Consider the following 17,854-nt stretch of genomic DNA (forward strand, 5'->3'; position numbering starts at 1 on the left):
CGTCTTTGGAACCTGGGGATAAACCCTCCTACATCTGTGCATGGTTCCTGCTCAGTGCCTTACAACTCACAACTTGCACTGTGGAGCTGCAGCTGTATTTTCCAAGGTGCTTTCTAAATGCATCTTAAATCTGGTGATGGTTGGGACTCAGCTGCAAAGAGGCCAGGTAGTTTTAACCCTGCACTAGTGACAGCTGTACTGCTGATCTCATGCCAGCCTTATGTGAGGCAGCTCAGACAGTATCTGTCTGGAAATACAATTTTTAATGTCAACTGGTCCATTTAATTTTAGAGAACTGAATTCTTGATTGATTAAATATTGATTAAATACTTGCATGAACAGTTACCACATTAGAATTGCTGTGCATGTTATCCTTTTGGTTCATGCCCATCTTTATTGTTATTATCACCATTATTATTATTATCATTATTAAGTTAATAATGGACAGATATGTGGCTACAACAACAAATGAACAACAAATGTTCTTGACTGCCTCATGAGAATCCCTTTATCTCTGAAGTCTGTGATAAATGATGTGCTCACTCATATGAACTCTGCTCGCTGCTTAAATAACCAGGATAAGGCAAAACTACTGTCAGCAAGAGTCATGCAGCCCAGTGCCTGCTACCCTGTGATACCAAGATGATTATCAGTAGATAATCTCAAATGTTATAACCTACAACTAACTGCACTGCATGTGTGGTAGCAAAATGCAAATCCAAAACTGGTGTCCCCAGCGGGAATACATTTTCGGTTTTGACTGATATTGGAACTGTAATGTAATCACTGATATATCTGTGTAGACGGGCACGGAATATTGTTTATTATATAATTTCAGTTCGATTTATATGATCAAAATGTAATGGAATTTTGAACTCTAGGATTCCTTAGTGACCTTGTGGTGAAGATGCATGCCAAACACCTTCCTTTCTTTGATGCAGCACAACCGCAACTTAAGATGTGTAGATGCTTGCCCATAGCAATTATCAGCCTTTAAAATAATTTACAGTATACTGGGAGTCATTGCTAATGCTAGCAAGTGTGACTATAGCTCGATTTGACTTGTCCTGCCAAATGTTAAATGTTATGAAGGGACAGACAACTTCAATTGTTAACAAGATAGCTATGTGAATTTATTAAACAAAGAAACAACCAAAAAAGTATTTCTATCAATGTTCACAGAAATATGAACAATAAAAATTAAAAATTCCAGACACAAAAAGTGAGGAGAATTCAAACTTCATTGTGTTTTTAACATATTTATCATACGACTGAAGGTGTGTCCTGTTTTTTCGCCCCCTGCCTGTGTGAAAGTGTGTTTACACCACCGCCACAGCGACAGGAAAACCAGACAACACACATAGCAAACAATTTATGAAAAATTAAAGAGCAGATCTAAAAATAGAACGAGCTCACTGTGAGATTGCCAGCTTATGTGTTGATGTGCATCTTCCACAGTGGAATCTCATCACACAGAATTTATATTCCTGCCTAAAGAGATTACAAACACACATGCAATATAGTAATCGAAGTGAATGTCTCTTTGCATGAAATGACCCTCAGATATTAATAAACCGTCTTGGTGGTCTTATTCAACTTGGTGCTCGTGGCCATTAGCATATGAGAATCCTAGTAACACAAAATGTGAAAATAGACAAGGTCATACGAGGTACTCAAGGCTTTCACATCACCTCGAGAGATTCACTGGTTACACTGAGGCCAATATGTAGCTCATCTGTGAGGTGAGAAGTTTTGCATTCTGCTTGAGAAGTTTTCAATTTCTTCCTCTCCCTTGACTCACCAATGGGGAAAATACACTTTCAGAAACATTCAACACAAAACAAGAAAAGCAACGAGGCAAAGTTTAATGAGTGCCACAAGGTTGTCTGAGGCTAAAATGCAGTGGGAAGAAGAATGTGTAAATTAAGCACAGGGTTATGTGCATTCCTAAAGCACATTATTGCTTTTTCTTACACTTTGGTAAAAAGTGCTTGTTATGGAGTGTGGAAATCTAGGATGCAGTAAATGTGATGCACAAAGTGTGAATGATTCTTTTTCTCAAGGTGCATCGAAATTCAACTGAGTGCCAAGCATTCAGTAAAGGTCAAGTGAATGATTATCCTGTTGGTGGCACAACCAACTCTGCAAAATATCTCTACATTCTGCTGAATTGTTGATCACAGCTGGAAAAATCAAAGAGCTATACATTTTCCCCCTTTTCCCCTTTGTTTTTTCCATTTACATAGTAGTTTCACTCCGCTGCTCAGTGCTTAGTACTGCCATTAATGGATTGTTTTGTCTCAGCATCAAATCAATCTGCCATTCTCACCGACACAAGACATTTGTTTTGTGCTTGAGGTGTTTGAAAAGAAACACGTGGGAAATTGGCCATCACCTTGGTGTGAAGTGTTCAGGCATCCGCTCGTTCATAGTAATTCACGTCCACTCTTTCTGATATCCTTGCTCGTAACACATCCATATCAAATTAAGTAGTGCAATATTATAGCACTGAGTTGGGTGACTGCCATCACAAAAGCAGTCAAATGAATATATTCCAGCCGCATTTGGAGGATGGAAATTTCATCAGCTGAAAACAGGTTGGAGGTATATTATTGAATGCTTGCCAGTGCTGCCCCATTAATAATCACCTGATTGAAAATTCAGACCTGGTGTAATTTGTAGACAGAAACTTAAAACAGTGTATCACAAATGAGACGCAGACTCATTTTATACAGATAAATAGTATGTTAAAGTTCCTCCTGAGACAGACACACTTCAATTTATCTTAAGATTTCTAGTTTTCAGTAGGTTTATTATAGACCAGCAAGAACAACAGCAAGTCCTGAAGTGACTCCTGCCTTGTGAATAACATGCAGTGCAGGTAGTAAACTAAGTGTTAATCTCTTGCACAGATTTATTCATATATTATAATTTTTTTATTAGTTATCATTATCATTAATAGTAGTATTGTTCTTATTTTTTATTATAATATTTTTATACATTTCATTAATTTGTTCTTATTTGCCTGCTCCTATTCTATCAAGGCGTCAAGGTTCTATCATGCATCCTGCCATGCAAAAACAGATGTTCTTCATTATGCTGTTGTTTATGCAGCACATCTAGCTTTAGGCTGCAGAACACAGAGCAAAGGACCGATTCCGCTTATTGGATACACAAGAACAACAAACCTATTAAAAAACTGTGGTATGAACAACAGTATCACATGCCCAGAGGAGACAGTTTCATTAATATTATTATACATTTGGAAAACAACAAATGAAACAGCAAAAATGTCCCTTTGTTTTAGGAACTGATCTTTGCTCCACCGTTTGGTTGGAAAACCAAACTTGGAAGTGCACACTGCAGGCAAAGTCCTGTGTTCTCATGTAGTCCTGTGATCTCCTCAAAGGGGAGGAGAGAGGCTATAAAATCCATCAGCCTGCTACTGAATCTTTACAGAATAGAAGAATATGTGTTTACTCCATTTAAAACAAATGAAACTAAAACAAATAATAATACTTTTCAAAGGCTAGAGAATAACTAAACTACATGGGTAAGTTCCTGGCAAAATTACCCAATGAAGCAATGTCCACCTGTACCATCATCTGTTCCATATGTTTAAAGGTTATGACCATTTCAACCAAAGTGTTGTTTCCACTTTTTCCACTTATGATTGACTTTCCTAATTATGACTGACTGAAAAAAAAGTCTTGGTTTTACCTTTTACTGACATTATGACGTGCTGTTCTGAGTAATTATTGATTAATCAATTAATCAATCTGTGCTCCTGGATCAGGTAGATCCTGATGCTTCTCATCTCATTAAATATACATATATGCATAACTACTGAATATTAACAGGACTTATTTTCTTTGTATCCGTCCAGAGCTGGGATATGACAAAACAAGCTTAATGACACCGGCATTAAAATAGGGTAAAATAGCTACTTCCAATATGCAGTTAAGGATAGAAGAAAATTGTATTACTTTTCGTCGTCCTGATTCTTTTCCATTATGCATCAGAAATATGTTGACACAAACTAAAGCAAAACAAAAATGGCTTAGAGGCATGAATGCTGTTGACTGGGACAGTCATATCTGGTTGATCAATGTCATATCACAATGTATCTGTCAGGCAAGAGATGTAAGAAAGTAAATTCAAATAGTTTTTCCACCCGTGTCTCATTTACCACAAGCTAGCCACGTGTGATATACAATTTTAAATTTACTATAAACCGAAGCCTCCGAGATGCCAAAATAAATTGATTTTCTATGAATAACGTGTATTGCTCACATTGTGTTGCCCTAATTTTGCGTTGTTGTTTCCTGTGTTCAGTGTTCCCTCTTGGATTTCAGACAAACACAGTGCTGATTCTCTCCATGAATATCAAATGAGAATGAATATTAATCAATTCCCCTGGCAAACCTCAACCAGAGAGAGAATGGAATCAAACTGCAAGATGTCACAGTGAAGAGCAACACTTCTGCTGTGCCTCCATCCAACATGGCTTTCCACATCCTGAATAAAAAACAGTATGAGGTCTATTCAGCTGGCAGAGGGGATACACATCCCCTGACCTCACGCTTGACAATGAAAATATTATATTAAATCTACCTTCACTTCTCAAGAAAGTCAGTTTGAAACTTACATGGGCCTCATTTCCCACATTCCCTGGTTTTGTTGAATATGCTGATGCAATCTTCTGCCTGGAATTTCAGAAAAACACCAGGGAGCCAACTGGCAGGGGAAAATCTCTTCAAACGTCCATCAAACCACAGACACAGAACGTGGAATTGCACAGATTTTAAGAGGTGCTAAATTTCGTTCATTACAGTCAGAACAGAGCAGTTAGGGGCAAAAAACAAACAACATAATTTCTAGGAACGTGCTGCTGATTTTGGTTAGAAAAAGTTAGAACCTCAGCAGGGGGAACTTTCAAGGCTCAGGTTTGTTTCCATAGGAGGTGATTTAATATGCTGGATTTAGTACATGAGTTCTGTGGGGAATTTGCATGTTATGTGGAGAGGGGCTTACTGAGGGATGGAGGCTGTGGAGTCGTCTGGCTGCTTGAGAGACCATGCATGCTGCTGCACCCAGTGGGAAGCTAATGACCAATGCACACTGGCTATGCAATGAGGATCTCCAGCACTTCTCTCCATCTCTCTCCAGCAGAGGGGATTTTCTGCAGTAATTGGAGCTGAGAGTGGGTGCACCATTGGCAATCCTAGACTCTTGGGGGCACCAGGCAAAGAAGCTGTTTGAACATTTAATAAATAACACCATGCACATACGTCTCCGTATCTGAACAACAAAGAAGGAGCAACATGTAAATATGTAACCTAGAGAGATGTTGCAGTGTTTCATACAGGTTTAGAATTTATTAGTCGTGGTGGGTGGGTGGTGTGACTGATGTGCATGCAGAGACTCATGCAGTTTACAGGGGGAGAGTGTGACCCTGGTTTTTTTTTTTCTGTTTTTCTGTTACTACGGTTGGCAGGTGTCCCCTGAACGCCTCACATATAGACAGTTGATAGATGCTAGCTGTGATTTTGCACACAGAGAAGCTTCTAGTTCCCAGTCAATTGCTGTGGATGTGTGGACAAAATTTAGTTTGGAAAGAGTGAAATGAACTTTTCTAATGTAAGATTTACCTAAGTTGAAACAGTGATTTTATCTACCTGGACAAGCTGTCCAAGTAAAGCAAATGTATGAAAGACGCTGTGTTGACACACATCATCATCATGGGCCCCACTAAGGTTTTTTTTTTGAAGCACCATTGATGCAGTGTATAGTGCCTTCATGGGACTTTTATAGTTGTCATTGCAAAATGTGCCAAAGCGAGGAGCCATTTCCCTTTGGGGACCACAAAAATGTGCTTGCTTCGCTTTGTGTTTTTGTTTTTTCTATCAAAAAAAAAAAAAAAAGATATAAATAACCCATAAAGTTTGTCTAAACATAAGTTAAACTTAATTTGTCAGTTTCATGTCGTGTTGAATGAGCATTTAAGAGACTTTCCTTCAAAATTCTCTACCTCCTTTGCTGTTCTGGCTCATGTTTTCATGTGAATAGGCCTGGAAGATTCATGTCTCGCTGGTGTTACATGAAAACAGAACTGAATCACTTTGGGGTTGTGAATTAATGGAGTGGTTTGATTCGCTTTAGGCATAGTTGACTGCCCTATTGTTAGCTGTCCCAAGAGAAAGATCACCCAGGTGTGTTATGTGTGGAGAGCCAGGTACAAAAATAAGTTTGCTGTTTACATCCGTGTGTATTTCCATTCAGATAAGAGCGCAATATGTAAGAGATACACACAGTGGAAATGCATCAAAATTGTGCTTGGTAGTGTGCAGGCAGCAATGATTTTAAAATAAAAAGGATTATTTTTTGTAATCTGAATGAAGGTGGTAGGAGGTTGTTTGGGGGAATGAATGTAAACCAAATCAGGCCCTTGGTGGTTTTCCTCAGTATCTGAGGATGACACAGAATAAGAGGGCTTTTGCCGCCTTTAAATTGTGTAGGATGGAAGGTATGCGTAGGAAAAGAGTCACATATTCATATAACAGGACAACCTAAGAGGGTTGCCACCAGTCTCTTGGTGCTTCTTCACAATTGCTGCTTTATTTTCCGCTGGTTGTACTGTTTTGGTCCCAAATTAGATCAATGATGGCATCAATAAACACAAGCACAATAAAGCAAAACATTAGAGTATCTTTAATTCTTCAGAATATGTCAAAAGTGATGCTATTTAGGTAACAAATGATGTCCAAAAACAAAACACGCTATTAATAGCCACTAATGACATGTGTGATTTGAACAGGGTACTGTTCAAAGTTAACATACAACACCATAAAAATTACATTACTGTTTGATGACCTTGTTTTTTTCAGCCACTCCCATGTTGTCCAGGGACCAGTTGGCTACATTAAATCCTTCGGAAAAACCCCAGTTTCCCAGTCATAATTACAATGCTTTCATGAAAGATATTCACAAGTTGGAGGTAATAGCCTCAACTTTTACGTGATGCGAATCCAGCAAATGAGGTACAGCAACACAGTAGAGGCAGAAAAATTGGACACATGTTGACATTCATCTCATTTTCCAGAATTCAGTTGCTTGTCCAGAGAGGTCCCTTAACTGGTGTCACGGAAAACCAACTCAGGAATTCCCATTAAATATTTGTTGAAATAGACCTTTTCTTGTGGTGGTCATTTTGACTTGTCCAAGCGAGAAACAGGTGTAGCTAATAATATTAAGGATGAGACTTTTTTTTTTTTTTTTTTTTAAACTTAGGTTTGCCAGTGAGCCGCACAGTGAGTCATCATGCACAATACCAGCACACTGGCACTGAAACACCTTGAATGTTAATTAATGTGATTAGTTACAGCTGTGTTTGACAAGTCACAATGTCCACTGTGAGAAAGGTCTGCTGCAAGCACACTCTAAATACCCTCCTCCTCCCAAATCTGCAGTGAACTGTGGAGGGCTTATGAGTGATTAAACACAGGTGTGTTACCTCCAGGACTGCTCATTACTGTGGAGCTATCTCTGGTGTTGAATGTCCCCTATGGAGTAACAGTACTACAACAGTACTCTCGGCTCCTTTTTCCTTTGTTTAGGGGTGTTATAAGAGACACTTATTTAGCAGTCTGTATTTTGTTAAACATTGAATTTCAGTTGTCACAGAAGCGTCACAGTTCATTAAAAAAATCAACAATAAATACAGTCTTTTTTTTTTTATCTAAATCTTGTATCCTGATCATGCAGCGTAATCATGGACTGGGCTCGCAGACAATATTTATCAGTTATTCAGAACTCAGCTGCTTCTAAATGTGTTCAGATTATGCACATAATTCAGTGGTGGCCATAGATCTTTAAGAGCCCCAAGCCGAATTTCAATGAATTGAAGAATATGAACAAGTACTTCACATACCTGTAAGTGAATCATGGTGATGCATGTACAATTGAGTTGAATTACACAGGCAATTTAGAAGAGAAAAAAAATGCAACTTCATTTTGACCCTTTACATTATCCTTTTATTGCTGAAAATACATGTTATTGCTTTTCTCTGTAAACTAGTGATAAACATCAACACCCAGCATTTATAATGATACTTGTACATTTTGTTACAGTGCATGAAGGTGTGAACACAAGTTGTCATCTTATGTTTGTGTTTTTGTCCGTGACTTAACCTTTAAATAAAAGCACAACATGACAGACTTGACCCGGCTCTCATACAACAATAAGAACCAACATGCCTACATGAGGCATATAACAGCTTTCTCCTGTTGGCTAACTGGTCTGGACAAGTTTTACTTGTCCACTGTTTAGTAACAAGGAGTATAAGATTATGGTAATACGTAACAATTGTGCCCTGTGGGAATAGTGTTTCACCCTAGGCAGCGGGTTTACCTACCCATGGAGCACTGCGTAGATGTATCCATTTTTATCAGCTGAAGAAGACGAAAACTGGTGGGTGGTTGCAGTATGGTAGCTAGGCACGGACTGGAAATATAATGCTTTTGTGCAGCAGCCCCCGTTATGTTGAACAGACATGTTACATGGGATACTTCAAGCACAGAGCAAAGGTAGCAAATGCAGAGCCTTCCATCCTGCAAAGAAAATAATGCCTGCAGAATAAAATGCATTGTGTGCTTTGTGTGTGAGGTGTTGGTCACCGTGGATGGTGAGGCAATGATGATTAATTCAAGCTTCCCACTTGCATACTTTCCAGCTCTATGTATCTGTTGTTATTGAAATCTACACCTCTGAAAGATGCATTGTCCAGAAAAATTAAAAGAAAAAAATATAAATTGTTGTAGCTATGGTATTGAAAATCTACCTGTGCTCTCGACAGAGAGATATTGATATTCATTTCCAGGTCCCTGCTTGTAGCTGCTGGCAGCACTACGTTTAGTGTGCTCATTTGTGACTCTGAGAAGTAATGACACACAAGTCGCTGTGTCACTGAACAAGTGCCTCCTGGCCACAAACACAAAAAAGAGTGATATGCCAAGCAATCTTGCTTCCCTGCGTCATGCCAAAGTTTCTGAATGATATCTACTTTGACATTTTTTTTTCTTCACAGTATTTGTTTGCAAATGTTTTGTACATGTTTATTTCTTTTCATCTGTTATGTTCACTGGCTAGCTGGCAAAACATTGGCTCATGGGAAATGAATTAGTCAAGCATTTTTCTCTTTGTTTCCCTCCTGCAGCTGATTACAAAGTACCTACAGTGCTGAGAATGAGGCACTTCTCAGATTTTTATCCACTGCTTCTTTCCAACAATGAAGAGATGAAGGGGTTGGGATGATTTTATAAGATTTTTGATTACTGAACAGGGTTAAATACTGTAATAAGCAGGTTAAATAACTGGCTTTTAGAAGGTTGCTCTTGTTAAGAACGTCTAACAAAAGTAGAAGAAAGAAACAAAAATAATAGAGGTGTGACTCCTGGATGCTAAAAAATGCAATAATAGTTACAGACAGCTCATAATTTTCACTTGATTTATTGTCTCTTCAGTGCCAGTTTTCAGATTATTTGGAAGGCTTTGCATGCCTCCCTTTATCTTTCTGAAGCTTGCATGCATTAAAGCTCCTCAGGTACAGAACTCCAGACTCCTCCTATGTTCAGGTTAACGACTGAAGATGATCAGGCTTTTGCCACCAGGGCTGTGCTGCTGTAGAAGTACCTGTCTACGGTTTTCTTATTTACTTTTATCTCTGTAGCCTTTGAACTGTTTTAGACCTAATCATCTATTTTTTTATATATATCTTCAGAAGTCACAATTTTCTTGGTTGTAAACTGCATTTTTTCGGCAGACACCAAAATATCTGATACCAATACATTAAGAGATAAAAATGTACTTTTACTTTCTTTTTAATAATGGTTGCTTTAATCTGTTAGTGAAAAAATAACTCAAAGTTATTCATGGAGGAGTCTATGTTCTACAGTGACACATTCAAATGTCCCCTGGCAATTCAGGCTTAATTATAAAGCACTTAGTGACTTTGTTTAGGTCTCTCAAAAGCGACGATTGAATGAATTTTATTTATAATCACATCAGCCACATTGACTGTAAAGGAAATTCACCCAAAAGATCAACACAGCAATTAATTCCTTCACTGTGTTTGCTTTGGGGTGCTACTTTTTTTTTTCTTACTCTGCTTTTGGAAACCATAGACACTGCAACATTTTTTAGGCATGAACCTCAAATCCAGTTGAAGCTCAGCACAAGAGGAGCAGTCCTGTGTTCTCTAATGAACACTGTACTAACTTTGTTTTGAAAACGTTACATGAATTGCATGATAAATTTAGAATACTATTATCTTATCATTTCCATGAGAACGAGGACTACTAGAATTGACCAACCAGAAACTGAGAAAAGTAGGTTAAACGAGAATTTGCATCATTTTTATATACAGTTTCAGGACCATACATTAGGCCCTAACTGAATTTGGGAAATTGGATTGGTGTTGGCAATCAGCCCATGAACACATTCAACTCGTATCTTCTTGTCCCCTGACCTTGAAAAGGACATGTTAGGTGAGCTCTTGGAAATAGCTTTTGGAGAGTGACATTATACTCACCTCCCTCGCCACCCTGGAAAAGCGGTGGTCTGATCCCCTCTTGTTATCCAGCGGAAGGCAGATAGTGACTCCGTGACAACACTGGGACTCAATTGCCTGTGCTTATTATCCTTTGGCATAGAAACATCTCACGTCTTCCTTGCTGCACAGGCTGACCTCTATTCCATCACTTAACCGCTGATGATAAGATAGAGGAGACTCGAGCTGGCTTATTCATGTTCAACCAATCGAAGGCGAATACACAGCATGTCAGAGTTCCCGGGTCAATCATGTTGACATGTGTCAGTTTTCCGATGAATCCAAACAGTATTGGTGAAGGTTGCTTCTACATATTTAAGTGGCAGCATCTTTCTATCTTGTGTTCTGGCTGAATCGCTGGATTTTGGAAGTAAAATGGCAATTACTTTTGAGGATGTTACTCAGTGCAAATATCTGATAATGCAAGTTGCATCTTAAGACACTTGCATTGAGTAATATGTATCATAATTCTGTGTACGCCTTGGAATAATGACTACACATACCATTAAACATTCAATATTACTCTGGACTGCAGTTGCTGGGTTCATTCTGGAGTAAAGGTCAGTGGTGTAAGGTTTGGTGAGGCTATTAGATATCTGCAAGCTAAACCAATCAATGCTCATTCTTATGAGGGCAGCATCTAGCTACAGAGTGTAGGACTATTTCACATATAATGCCAAGATTATTGGAAATGAGAGGATGAGGGGCCAAAATAGATTCAGGAAGCATTCTCAAATCCTTGAAACACAACTGAAAATATTAAGAACAACCTCCTAATACTGAACTATACCTCCTTTCTATAGTCTATGTTTCAAGGCCGACAAATATTTATTAACAAGTAAAAGATAACAGCATGAATTCATATGCACAGCTATGTTAAGAAAATGAACTACATGAGGTCACTGTTCTTTGTTGTTGTTCTTTTTGTGTTTGTTTCACGGAAATAGTATCCTGTTAATTAAGTTAATTAGGTATTTTATAGAATGTTTACAAGGTTTTTGAGCAAGGTCAAAGAGCTAAATGCAGTTTGTCTCCAGAAGAGAATTTGACATGTGTTCACCTGTAAATTTATTTTGACTTCGAGTCAGCTCCTCATCAATAATTTATTGTTATCTTTTCAATTTTACATGTGGTGCATGAAAAAACAATTAAAATATAGTTGAGTTTGTTCTTAATGCGCTGTATGAAATAAAATGACTAAAATTCTCTTTATTTCATTAATTTAAGTTGCACTGCATTAATCATGCCTTGTCATAATACAGCGTGTTACATAGACTACCACAGAGACACACACAAATCACTGAATAAAGAAATGGTTTTCGAATACATATATTTTTTTCATTTCTATGTACACCTGTTTAAGGTTTTTCTTGGATTAACAACTTTCTTCTGTTATGTCCGTGCTTAATGTTAGAATAAATGACTTGTCAAGATGGACATTTTATTGCACTGCATGCATGTGGACACTTTGAATCTGTGATCTGCCAACAGCGAGCTTGTCAAAACATCTTCACATGCCGTCTGTCCACATTTTCAAAGGTGCAATGAAAGAGATCTTATAAGCCTTCTAACACAGACACTCACACAGAACTCCAATATTTAGCTTAAGTGGTTTTTCAGACCATTAACGTATAGCATTCACATACACATGTTGTAACTGTGACCAACAAAAGTACAGATGAAAGGGGGAAGCACACTTAAGTGTATATGGTGACCTGCAACATTACGGTGTACGGTTACCAGGGAGCAGAGATTTACATGCGTGAACTGCCTGGTTTGATGAGACAGAGACGAGTGGATGCCTGTTGTGAGGGACAGTGGTTGCCATGTTCCTGAACGAGGCCAAATTGAAATGCTCTGCAAAACCACTGATTTTCTGTGGAGACTGCACAGTCTTGTGTAATCAAGCATAAGTGAAATTTAACTATGGTTCAATTTTTTGTTTAATGAAGAAATTGCTCAAATTGTAGCTGTAAATACTACCTAAAGTTACATGGCTGCATGGGTGATAGGCACGAACATGGATACACAGCTGCCAGAGCAAAGATGTGTCTGCTTAAGTGTAGAATATTCAAACTTGAGTAAAGAGCTCACAGTTAGCCAGAATTTTATGTCTCCACTTTCTTAATGTAAAAACATAGTGAGAGTGAAACAGCCTCAAGTGGAGGAAAATAACAACTGGAGTCGAATTTGAAATCTGTCTGTCTGAGCTGTCACACGCACATATACACAAACAAACACCACGCACAGGCTGGATGTGTGTTATTACATCAAACATCCCTGCTGTCAGTGAACAAGGCTATTGGCTATTTGTTGCCAAGAGATGGACTGCAAAAACAGTCCAGCTGTCAAATATGGCAAAATAAAACGAGACAAGTTGCATCTGAACACAGCTTGCTTGTGGGATGCAGCAGTCTCTTTGAGTGAAAAGGAACACTCTTACTTTTAAAACAACTGCTCTGCACTCTGGGCAAAATCACGCCCGTCCACTCCCACCCTGCACTGCAACTGCTCAGGAGCAGAGGCAGCCCTGTTCCTCTGGGGTTCCCCCATTTTAAGTGAAATGAGTGAAAGCCCATCTAGCGTGTGGTTGAGAGTCTGACTCAGAGTACGTGTTTTTGTCCTGACAACGCTCTTGGCCAGTTACAATTAATAATGGTCAAGCACATCACCTTCTTTAAAGGGGCAATATGTAGGAATTAGCCCACTGTCAAATTCATTCTCCAAATAAATAAGGGGTAGCATCTTACCAGAACATTGTGGTGTCCACCTCTATCGTAAGAAACAAGGAAATGCACTTTTTGTTCCCCAAGTTTGTTAAGCAAGAAGTTAGTAACCATCAACTGACATAATGTGACATCATGTATTTAAGATGCAGTGACTTTCAGAGAGCTGAGAGTACACTTTTCTGAGCAAATCGCTTTGACATTTTTAGAGAAGTGCTTCATTGAGGGAATTCCCGTGGTTTATTTTTAGGTATAACTAAGAGCAAAGATTAAATTTAGGGGCTGGACTTAAAAAAGAACATACAGTTGCTGATCTCAGGTTTAATACCTACCAGATGTTCACTGAAAAGTATCAGAAAAGGTCATTATTTAACCCAGGATCAACTCCCATCATCAGGGTAGAATAATAGCAGCCAATGTGAACATGACTGAAAATCCAGTTCCTTGGTTATTTTTCTGGTCTGACAATGACGTCCTGATAGGATGCATGAACACTTAGCTTCCTCGTGATGAAAATACTTTTGTTCATTTTGCTAAAACCACTTGAAATTCATCACAAATGAATATGTTTAGCACTGGAGATAAAATTGCATGCTACTGTACTCCAGCATTTTGTCTTGCCAGAACTAACAGAAACGCTTTCAATGGGGACCTGATATGACAGCACCTGGCATCACAAATATCACATTAGAGTTTAATTATGCATAATATGGATAATCACAATAGTGACGTATTCCTTTCACATCATTACAATCCAAATGGCTCAAGAATATGGCCTCACATTACACAAGTGCGTCGGTTGTGTGTGTGGATTATTGTAGCAAAATAATCCATTTCCCAGATGGTGAAATTTGTCACCCTCTATAATGCCAGTCATGAAATAATAATTAAAAGCAGTGATACTAAAGCCTCTGAAATGTTGCAGCTGTGCTGCAGTAAAGTTGTAACCTGCTCCTGCCTATTTCCAACTAACTACCCAGCAAACAGAGAAGCCCTTCAAGGCATTATATTGCCAGCACTATAATACAACCAGACATGCAAGGGTTGTTACTCCGGCTACTGAAAGTTCAACATTTGTACCATAAAGATTCATTCACAGAGTGAGTCGGCAAAGATTTCAATACACTCCAAATCCTGAGGGGAGCTAACCAAAGACTGAGCTCAAAGTCCAATCAGATGAGGAAAAGAACGAAAAGGATTGATCGCACTCTACCTGGTCATTCCATGTAAGTTATTGACAGTGCATTGTGCTGCAGGGTAATCCAAGTCTTGGTAAACAGTTCAGCAGTTCTAGCAAAGTAGTCTATTTGCCAGGTGGTAAAAATGAAAGTTCTGACAAGACTTAGACATTAGGGTTAAATAACATGATGCCATAAATAAAACGGTGTATGACCATATCCTTTCTGTTAAGTGTACTTATATAATACTTAATTTTTCTTTATCTTTGTAATACCATATGCAGCATTTTAATGCTACTGTTCACATTTCTAATATTATTTATAGATGTAAACAAGTGAAGAATACACAACCAAGGATTAAACTCAGAGATAATCTCATCTAACAACTCACATTGCAGGGAAGCTTTACTAATAATCCTCAGCTCCGAAGTCTTATCTAGCCCCTTAACTTCACTCTCTGCTGTGTGGGCTGCACATTTTCATGTAATAAAAAAAAGTGTTGACATTAAAAATACAGGCTCAAATACGTGAGATTTATTTCAGTGCCTCAGCAAAGACGTTTTCCTGTAAATGACTGTCGGCTCGACTATCTGGTTTCGCTTCACAAGAACCTAATGTTGACAAATGACGCTGTCTTGTCAAGGTGGTTTATTTATGGTTGCCGTACAGTACCTATTGTGGGCACAGCTCACTGACTTGACGGTCTGACCCACCTCCACCATCTTGCATCTCAGCTCTCCTACTCATTCTGTCACTGCTGGCCAGAGGCAACTCCATCTGTGTTCAATAACATACCAATAACTTGTCTGGACCTTTGCTGAACTTGTCTGTAAAAGAATAATGAACATTCAGTTACTGCATGTCATTCTGCTGGCAACAACCTGTCTCCTCCATTCTTGATTCTTTTTTCACCAGAGTAAAATGAAGAGAAATTGGCAACAGAGGAAGAGAAGTGGGTCTGAAGCAACGTGACATATGCAAAATTTTATAATTTATGCATGAAACAAAAGCAGGTACTGTGAATAACCTCTATTTTAAAATTCTCAGCATTAACCCCCAAAAACATGGCAGAAAGGAAGACTCACCCCTTGCTCTACCTCCAGCCCTCTCCTCCCCTCCCAGCACGGTGTTTATTAAATCACAGAGCACATGAATGCTTTATTGAATGAGAAAATATTGAAATTCAGACATTCTCCTCCAGTTGAGTTTGTTCTCACACTCCTCTGCTCTTAAATTGATTTCACGCTCTTGTGGCTATCTGCATGGGAAATAATGTGCAGCATTATTAACTAGAAGAAAGGGAGGAGAAAATCACAGGGGAGGACAGGAGGCTCTGACTAAGAATCTGGTCCCCAGTTTGTCATCTAACGCCAGATCCAAATATAAAGTGGGTATTCAGTCAAAATTAGCATTGCTCTGTTGATGTTGTACTTCTCCTCAGGACTGCCATTCGAGTTTTCTTTGTGTCTGTCAGGAAAGCATGTGTTGATTAGCATCTCTGCTTTTTTCTCAGTCTGCTGTGCTAGAGGTGCCAGCCTCCTCTGCCCTCATCAGGAGTAAACTGATTTCAATCTTCTCTCTGAAGACCCAGTTGCTGAGGAAAGTCACTGTAATGATGGTGAATAGCATAAGCACAAACTTTATAGTAAAGGCAATACAAAGCCCTTTGTTCTGCTGTTGATCATTGTTTCTGTTTAATGAAACTGTCATCTCTTTAACACCATGTTCCCTTAAAAAAAACATGTTGTTATTCTCAAATCAGAATCTAAACAAATGAGCAGAGAGTGGCATGTTGACAAAACCATTTAGGACACTCAGACTGATATGCACTCAAAGACAATTTTCATATCCTGCTCAATTGCATTTATTGTTGAGCTATCTCTTGGTATCTGGCAAATATGTCAACAAAACATGTTTGATTGTGTTTTTGATGACCCTTTCTCCACTTGGTGCGCAAGGATATATTTGTCCAGTTGATTTGGAGCATCCACCTCGTCTCATAGGAAAAAAACAAACACATTTGACAGATAGCTTATGGGCCATAGTACACAGCACTGTGCTGTGTTTCTTTGGATATCAGTTGGCAAAAACTTTGTTGGTATTTCCTAAAGAGCATTGTGCAGCTCTTATTTATTCATTCCCCCCCCATCTTCCTTCTCCTCCTGATCTAACAACATACAGCTGTAGAGCTGGTGGTGTACTGCTCCAAACTCATGTGGTACTCCTGAGGATGGAAATGCACAGAACAACAGGAACCACTCAAACCTCATGCACTCGGCCACCTGTGGGCAGATCAATCATGCATCCAGTTCAGATCCATCTTACAGCAGCCCTAACTATTGTTGCTGTCAGGCTCACCAGTAAAGTACATGCTGGCATGCTCTCTGTGTTGCGCTCTGTGTTTCTACTCTGAGCATCCATTCTCCCTAAGTCATGCACATGTCTGAGTGATCAAATCAGATCCCCAACAGTAACTGCAATTGTAGATATTCCCCTACCACAAGCTCTGCTTGACTTAGACATTTGTTGTAATATATCTGAAATATCTGGAGCGAGCTAAAAACAACATTTATACAGCTGAGGCTGTTAGGAGCCCATAATGTGGTCAGTAAAATTCTGATCTGAAATTAGTCAAATAAATTCCGTGATATACTCTCTTCACTTAAAATATTTTAGGCGTTGCTAAACAGGGGAGAAACCCCGGTGGGAATTCTCCTGTAGAAGTAGAGCCTCATACTGGATGTGTCATAATTTATGTGTATACAGTTGTTAAAGATGTGGCATGCAGGCAATACATTCAACAACAAAACCAAAATGCATTCATGAATACAGTGTTGTTTGTGAGGCCTACTGTGTGGCCTACATCAGGGACAAATACAACTCAAAGGCCTCAAACGTGACAGCTTGAAAACACATTGAGTCAGATGGCTGGCAGCAACGTTTCCGGGAGAGAAAATCAAACTCTTCATCAGCTGCCCAGTATCACAAGTGGAATCCTTTGATGGTGGCAGGAAAGCAAATTGCACAGTTTGGGTTCGATTGAATGGGTTTAGAGCTCAAATCATGTCTGAGACCAAACTGTGTTGATCAACCGGTTTGAGCATTTGCTGCCATGCTGGTTCATAACATGCAACATAACAACAGATCTGCTCAGCAAACAAACGATGGCGCAGATATCAAAAACAAGGTGATTAAAGCCCTAGCCTGTGTTTCACTTGCATAATAACTTGTTGTTTGCCAGGTGTGTGTTTATCTTTCTCGGGTTTTATGTAATCAAAATGCAGTTGTGTTGTTTACAGATGTGATGATGATGTATAAGGAATGTTTTATAGTTAAATTAATG

Source organism: Toxotes jaculatrix, chromosome 5 (genome assembly GCF_017976425.1).
Source record: "Toxotes jaculatrix isolate fToxJac2 chromosome 5, fToxJac2.pri, whole genome shotgun sequence".
Classification (NCBI taxonomy): Eukaryota; Metazoa; Chordata; class Actinopteri; family Toxotidae; genus Toxotes; species Toxotes jaculatrix.